Source organism: Sus scrofa, chromosome 7 (genome assembly GCF_000003025.6).
Source record: "Sus scrofa isolate TJ Tabasco breed Duroc chromosome 7, Sscrofa11.1, whole genome shotgun sequence".
Taxonomy (NCBI): domain Eukaryota; kingdom Metazoa; phylum Chordata; class Mammalia; order Artiodactyla; family Suidae; genus Sus; species Sus scrofa.
The window spans coordinates 51514613-51523380 of record NC_010449.5 but is presented as its reverse complement, the minus strand read 5'-3'; positions in this window follow the sequence as shown (position 1 = coordinate 51523380).

The following is an 8768-nucleotide window of genomic DNA, read 5'->3' as shown; positions in this document are numbered from 1 at the left end:
TACATCAAACTGCTGATTCTCTCAGGGCCATTGGGTGGTCTTCTGAGGCCAGAGTTTGAGAGGTGGATCAGTCACCTCTTGTTGGGGACACTTCATCTCCCTGGGCTCTGTCTCAGCACTGAATGAGAGATTGTGCTTATCTGCAGGCTTGTGACTTCTGCACACTTATCTGCACACTGTGACTTCTTTCCATTCACATGTCCAGGGGCCACAGAAGGTGGCTGCAGGCCACCAGTTCCGTGCTGCAGAGCACATTCTACTGTTTAGACCAAATACGGCAAAATTAGGTTCAGAATCCCATACTCACTTGGGCCAAGGTGATGACAGATAATACCAGCCTCTAAAGTTTACCAGCAGAGTGGCTGAGTCACAGGACAGAATATGTTGGCTCCGTGGCCGAGGGGAAGACGTGCCTGGAACTCAGCTGTTTCCATCCATCAAGTTCCTTAAACACAAGGAGCTGTTTATGGTGCATGCCCACTATTCACATAATGAGCATGTATTAAATAAAAAAGCTGCATCCTGGGTCTCTACATGACTGTCTAGGACTTGTCATTTATAGCCTTGCTACTCAAAGTGTGGTCCCTGGATCGACAGCCTTGGTGTCACCTGGGAGCTTGTCAGGAAAGAGAATTTGGGCTTTGGGACCTGCTGTAGACCCAGGGAATCAAAACTTACATTCTAACCAGATACCCTGGGAACTCACAGACACATGAAAGATTGAGAAGCCATGCTTTAGAGAGCGGTGGGATCACACTTTTGACCACGTGTATTTTAAGTTCTCCTGGTTCACTTTGAGGTCCCTCGCTGCCCCCTATAGACCATAATCAGAATAGCAATGAATTAACTTTATAAATCAAGGCAGACCCTGTGTAAACTTTTCTTGTATGGTTAGAGGCACATACAGAACAAGTGGGAGGTTCTTGAAATACCAGATGCTAAGTGCTACATTTGTAAATGCACCAAATCCTACACTTGAGGAGAACCACAATTTCTCTTCACAAGGGTGGTAGAAAGAGAATATGAAGTCAATCAGTGGATTGATTTATGCCCTGAAAAAGGGAGTCTCATGGAAAAATGGCTCATAGGAAAATGGGTGGAGAAAAGTATGCTTTTCAGTAGCCCAGCAAGCATTCTTTCCTTAAAATTGAATGTCTGTGTTATTCTTTTGGGGTTTTCGTAAAATGACTCAGTGACCTACAATTCCATAATTATTACCTTTACATCCTGAGAATTGGTGTCTTAATGTCCTTCAGTGCTTCATTTAGCACATTTTATAGAAGGAATTTGAGATTTTTCCCCATGGGGAATGGGAAAAACAGGCTCAGCGAGGGCACTAGTCCCAGTAGGTGCCTGGAGAGGAGACAGGTGGAGGGTACATGCATATTTGGACTGATGGGGTCCAGGGCCAGAATCTGGCCTGAAGACCTCTGTGCAACTCTGAGCAGTGACCAGAAGAGGAATAATCCATGGGTAATAACAATACTAATGAGAACATCTTATGCACTTAGCAAAGCTTCCCTAAGTCTTTCAATACCTGTGAAGGCATTGTTGTCAAGCTTGGAGTCCACTAAGGGAGCTGGGGCTCTTGCAGTTTCAAGTACAAGGCCACAACCAGATAGGAATTCCCTGTCCTCCATGGCAGCACTGCTGCGGACCCCCGCCCTGATGTGCCCAAGGAAAACCGTGTTTCTTGTGCTCCCTCCCTCTGCTGACTATCCTGGAAGGATTCCTGGCCCTTAGTCCAGCCTCTGGCTGCAGAGCTGACTTGAACCATTCCACAGGAGTCAGGACCAGCAGGACCGTTGTTCACATCACCTTGATTATGCAACAGGAACAGCAGCCCCTCACGTTCCCTTGGTTTTTTTTTTTTTTTTGGTCTTTTTAGGGCCATACCCACGGCATATGGAGGTTCCCAGGCTAGGAGTCAAATCGGAGCTATGGCCACTAATCTACACCACAGCCATAGCAATGCCAGCTCCAAGCAGCATCTGTGACCTGCACCACAGCTCATGGCAATGCCAGATCCTTAACCCACTGAGCGAGGCCAGGGATTGAACCTGTGTCCTCATGGATACTAGTCAGATTCATTTCTGCTGAGCCACGACGGGGAACTCCTCCCTTGGCTTTTGAACTCCATCTATTCTGACCACAACTCCTCCCTAATCACCTCTCCTCCCCCAACTTCTTGCTAAATCTAATACATTACTTTGGGTCTCCATCTGCCCCCTTCATAGTCATTTATTCATTAAATGAATATGTTTATTGGCTGGTTCTAGGCCTCCATGGTCTCTTCTGGTATTGGGAGCACAGCCATAGAGTAAAATCATCTCTTACCCTTCTGGAACTGCTCTGTCCAACAGTGTAGCCACTAGCCACATGTAGCTATTTAAATTTTAATTAAGGCTAAATGAGGCAGAAATTGAGAGGTACAGTTGCCACCATTTAAGTGACTGAGAGCCACAGTTGGCTGGTGGTTCTTGGTATCGGACCACAGAGGGAGGGAACATTTCCATCATCACGGAAAGGTCTGTTGGACAGTGCTGCCTGCCTTCGGGTTTTTATTCATTCTGATGGTGGAGTTGGAGGATGAAAAACAAAAAAATTAGATATTGTTAAAATATCAAGTATCTAAAATAAAGAGTTCTAGAAGAGGAAAATAAATGGAGGAAAAGGGGATGGAATTGGGATGCAGGGGGCTGCTTAGTAACCACTGGCTCTACTGGCTACTTCCTCTTTCTTTACAGTCCTCCCTTAGCACAATGACCCCACTATTTGCTCTTCTCCTACTTCTCTGGATAATGTTTGAGTGACACAACAAGCCCTTCTTGAAATTCTTACACAATGAGAACTGCAAGAGGACCCTTGATTAGCCAAAGTCCCAAAAGCGATCCGGGATCTCAAAGAATCCAAACTGCAAAAACATTTTTGCCCTCAACACTATTCATATGAGCTGCTAAGACAAGACCAGAGGTGTTACTGTGCTGTAAAAAGACTTGGAAATGTAAGTAAATAACAGACAACTAACCACCGTCTGATAAGGTTATGGCTCCTAAAGATTTACCCCCGCCACTTCTCAGAAGCACCACAAGGTGGCAGCAGTAGCTTACAAAAGCCGCTGGGGCACTGCTCACTAATTCCTCATCCCCAACATTTATTTATTAGCAATGAAAAGCCAACTGGGGTAAAAATGGGAAAATGAAAGCTGAATCTATTCAGTTAAAAAAGACTAATTAGAATTATGCTATGACTTAGAATTCTCGAGTGCAGAATAATGGAGTCATGTATTGTGGATACATGTGTTAATGTATTATGGATGTATTGTGTGGATGAAATGTGTTAATTCACCAGTTAACTATATTTGCTTTCCCTGTTTGTTGATTGCAGCCCTTCACCTAATCCTCATTTTTAAATACATAAAATACTTCAGTTTTGTCATCTACATTTTAAACTGGAAAGACTTCTCTGGCCTTTTCTTGAACTGATCAATTGATTTTCCATCAGTTTCATGTAAAACAATAAGTAAAGAAAATCTATACATTTGTTCCCAGTTGTGATCTTGCAAGTTCAAGGCAAATTGCCATGTTCAACATCTGGGATTCATCATGTCTGCTCTGTTACCTCATCGATGGGCACACATCTTTCCCAGATGTGCAAAATAAAAGGCCTATGAAATTACAAGGAAAGCAAAATAATATCCATGCTCTCAACTTTCTGCTGCAACCAGGTACGTGGGGATATTAAGCCGAGGGAAGGAATGCTTCTAGGTCTGGTTTATTTAAATACTTGGCATTCTGTACAAATGCCACCTGGTGGGCCAAAGCCCCACCCGTTCATGCACAAGTAACCCAAGGTTCCCCCCCCCTCCCAGCAGGGAGTCTGGGTGAGAGCTTTTTTCAGGAAAAATAAAGAGTAAAGCTGGAAATTAAGAGGCCATGGTTAAACTAACATTTTAGGATTATTTAAGACGTCAGTATTTGCACTCAGCTCTCCAAAGACTGCCAAGAACTGCAATCTGGAGCTTATATCAGACCACAGGCTTAAGTTGTGGAATTCACGGCAAATGGAAGACATAAATCCATGTCTCTTTGACACCCCTCCCCTTTTATAAGATTGTTCTAAAATAACCATGAACGGTGGGAGCAATTATAACTGTGCTACATTATGCTACATAAATGGCAATTTGCACTTAGTACTGTTCAGGTCTTTGATGCATTAATTTCACATCTGGGAATCCATTCTAAGGAACTATTCCTAAATACAGAAAGAAAACCTAATATGGAAAAATATGTTTAATGAAGCATTACTTAAATGATGAAAATTTGGGGGGAAAATCCTTTAAATGTGGTAATAGAAAATGATCAAACATAATTTGACATGTCTACATAATTATTTATTAAGTTGTCATGAAAATAATGTGGGTGAAGACCAGACAATACAGAAAATGCTCATGTGACTAAGAGAATAAAGAAGAAAATAAAGTAGTATGGATTGTTGTGACCTGCTGTGTTTAAATTCTGCATAGAAAAACACCGTAAAAGAAAAATACGCCAAAATATTAAGAGCAGTTATTTCGATGCCAATTCCAAAGGTAAAATCTCCTCTTTTTTACTTTTTGATAGTTTTGAACATTAGGTGTTATTGTATAATGGAAAATACATTCCTTTTTTTTTTTTATAACGATCATCACAATCCAATTTCACAGTGGAAAATACTTTCTTATGGAAACTTATTTTGAATTTAAAGTAGTTTCCCTCTTCATTTATCTCAGAATTTTTGTTGGAGTTGTCTTCTCTCCATCTTTGCCTACCTGGATTAACACCAACACCCTGTACCCAATTCTCAAACTGGTTCACTTCCTGTTTCAAAGGAAACTGGATCCATTCTGGTTTTTGCTGGAGGCTTCTCAGATGGCTGGGACTAAAGCATGCGCTGGTTTAAGTTGAAGGAGGTGACGAGGTGGCCCTGGCCACCACTCGTGCTAGTCATGCTGTGGCTTTCCTACAATGTTCAATTACTGATGTTGACGGAGGATGTTTTCTATTTCATAGAACAGTGGTAACCACTGGTGGGTAATAATTGGGTGTATAACTTCCAAAAGTAAAAGGGAAGAAAAAGCAAAGAAAACTTTTGAAACAAATAGATAGAAGAAGCTACCGGAAGAGGAAAACCCTCCCATATGTAACATGCCATAAAATGGCAAAACTAAGACCAAATATTTCCTTTTCATAAAAAATGTGAATGTTTTAAATCTCTCTAGGAAAATACATTTAAAACATGTTTTGGCCCATAAACAAAATTAAATTTTATTCTATTTACAAGAGCACATGTCTTAAGGAAGATATGACCATCGTAAACAAGGGCAGAATATACTTAGGCCTGAAATACTTAGAGCTAAAAAGACATAATCGTAATTGTAACAAGAGACTGAAGACTACCTCTCTCCGTGTCCAATAAGTGAAGCAGAAAAAAAAAAAAATCAGGATACAGAGCATTTGAAGAATAAGCTTGGAAGACTTGACTCATGAGATACATGATGGGATAATATTTGGAGACATTAATCAGTATGCTTCCCTCCCCCTCGTCCCTTGCCCAAGGCCCTTCTGCTCCTGGCCGTGGGGAGAGGTGCCACTCATGACAAGACCAGACATAAAGACTGCAGGGACTAGCTTCAAGAGCTGGCCTGAGCACAAGGCAGAGAGGTGTAAATGCACACTAGCACAGTACTCTCAGACCAGGGAAAGGAAATGGGAAGTGAGAGCCAAGGACCACGGGGATAGGAACAAAGGAAAACACCCAAACCCCTGCCATGTGGCTGGAGTGCCAGAGACAAGCACCGCACTTCTCTTATCATTGACCTTGAAGATCACCAAGTGCCTGAAGATCCTTCTGTTTAGAGTGAGCCTTGTTTGTGTCTCACTACTCTCCCACTGGTTTCATCCCATGTGCACAACTCTGTCAAATAGCCCAAGACATTTGTATACTCCTTCCCTAAACAGATTGATGAGCTATGGGCCCTCGAATCCTGCAGGGGTGATAACATTGTAAAAGGCAAGCCCTGACCTGACCAACGTGGCTCCAGCTAGCACAAGTCTGAACTCTTCCTCTGAGCTAGGAGCTTCAGTGGAACACACAGCCCTGTTACTAATGAACTGAAAAGCTATACCCTAGAAACTGGGAATACATATTATTTCAAACCTCGGCGATACACTTATAATATGTAACTTATTAGACTATGTTTAAAAAAAACCTTTAAGACATGATATTTGCCTATAGTACCACAAGTCTCTAATTTAATATACCATGAATAAAAGAAATCAAGCCACCTAGAAAAGATTTTTAAAACTTGTCCTGAATAACATGTGGATCAAAGAGGAAATTAAAATTTCAATCACATTTTTTTTTTTTTTGTCTTTTCTCGGGCCGCACCCGCGGCATATGGAGATTCCCAGGCTAGGGGTCTAATTGGAGCTGTAGCCGCCAGCCTATACCACAGTTGTGGCAACACCAGATCCGAGCCTTGTCTGCGACCTACACCACAGCTCACAGCAACACCAGATCCTTAAACCACTGAGCAAGGCCAGGGATCAAACCCACAACCTCATGGTTCCTAGTCAGATTCGTTAACCACTGAGCCACAATGGGAACTCCTCAATCGCAAATTTATTTAGAACACAATCAAAAGAATTACATTCTGTAATGGAAACAAGGTGTGAAACCAAAGCCACACTCAGGAGGAAAATTTGTAGTTTTACATGTGCTGATTATAAAACAAGGATGTATAAAAATGAAACACATATTTGACTGAAGAAATCAAGGAATTCCCAGACAAATATTAGTGGGCATTTATGTTGCTGTTTGTAGTTTTGTTTTCATTTGTTTGGTTTTTTGGCTGCCTAGCATCTGAAGCTTCTTCCTCTATTAGGGAAACCCACCATGGTGGGAATCTTAGATATCTAGAGCTGGGGCATACCATCTAGATTTAGCTAGTCAGATGCTGTCCCCTTGAACTTTGAATCTGGAGTGTCTGCAAGAAGCAGGGAACAGTCTAGTCTTCATTCTGGTAGCTATAGCCTGCATCCAGTGATGAAGCCAGCACAGCTGCACCACGCTGCCCCTGGACATGCTGGCGATCTGATCCTCAGATTCCTAGTTCCTGCCCATCCCTCACCTGCTCCCTACATCCCCTGAACCTCTGAGCTGCCTGATACCCTTCTCCAATACATTCTTTTCCAGCTTAGGGTCAGTTTCTCCTGTGAATAACTTCAATTCTCTTGAAGAAAACAGAATGAAGGAATAATAAATAAAGATAGTAATTGATGAGAGAAAAAAATATATAGCAATGATAAACTCAAGAACTGTTTTAAAAAACAAAATGGGCAAATCTTTAACAATCCTTATTAGAAAGACTTAAAGAAAAAATTAAGAAAAATCACAAATATTTTTATGAAGGAAAAGGAGTAAGGGAGAGATTCTGCTGTTAAAAAGTGATGAGAATATGATGTACAATGTTATCCTTGATTAAATGAAGAGTTACCGAAATTAACTGATGTAGACAATTTGAAAATATACTATCAACCATGGGAAAAGAGCCAAAAAGTTAAAAAAATTCACCCCCCTTCCCCAAGGACACAGAGTCAGACTTGTTTAGGAGAGAGTTCTTTCAAAACATTTCTATTTAAAGACTCTTGGACACAGAGGAAGAAGGTCTGTTCCATGTGGCCCTGACCGCCAACTGCCCTGCCTTCCTAGTAATTCCCCTGCTGCTGAGTGGGGTTCAGTCTGTTGTGTGGACAGGTCACCTAGCTGTCACCACCCTCTCACTTTCTAGGTAGCTATCTGTGGCTGGTGTCAGCTATATGTCAAGCCAGTCAAGCCCACAGCACTCATGCAAGTCATAGTTATTAAACCTCCAAACGGTTGCCTTTGTCTCCTTCACTAAGTTCATTTGTTTCCTCCTATATCAGAGGAAGACTTCTCCCAGTCACATCCTTTAAAGGGAAAGGGAGGAAACTGAGGCACAGGCAGATGGAGTTATCAGCCCGGTCCTCACTAGGATGAAGTCAGAAATAAGAGCGTTGGAAGCTAATGGCAAAGGAGAGGCCACGTAGACTTTTATCCTGGAGAAATGCAGGACGCCAGGAAACAGGGCTCTTGGTCATCCCAGATGGGATCTGTTGAGGGCCCAGAAAGAAGAGCTTCTTTCTTTCAGGTGGAGACTGGAAGAAGAAGATGTTTGTTTCTTTCAGTGTTAAATGTTGCTAAGAGTGGGTTTTAGGTCTTGGGGGCCATAGGACCTCTGGAGGCCAGATTCTGCTCAGAGACTGACCTTTTAGGGGCAACTCTAACAGGAGAATCAATGGGATGCTCCAGACCCACTGGCTGGGCCTCTGCCCATGAAGGCTCTCTGGCCTCTGTGCAAAAGGATGCTTTGTAACTGAAACAACTAGTAAGAGTTACCGAGGGAGCTAGTTTCCTCCTCTGGTGAATTCCCCGCGGTTCCAGGAACGCTGTTTACGGTTCCTTGGAGATATTGCTCTTAATACAGTTGACTGGGTTCAGAGCTCTATGGAGCAAGCACCATATTATTAACTTAGCCAATAACTCTTGGGCTCCTAGAAAACCAGACTGTACCCAGAGCATCGAGTAGGGTTAAGAAAAAAGAAAACCGCGCCCACAGAACGCTTCCTCCTACCGCAGGTTCTCTGTCCTGTTCCATTTCTCTCCTGACTAGCCGTATTTCGGAGCATCCTTTTCTTTAAACTGAA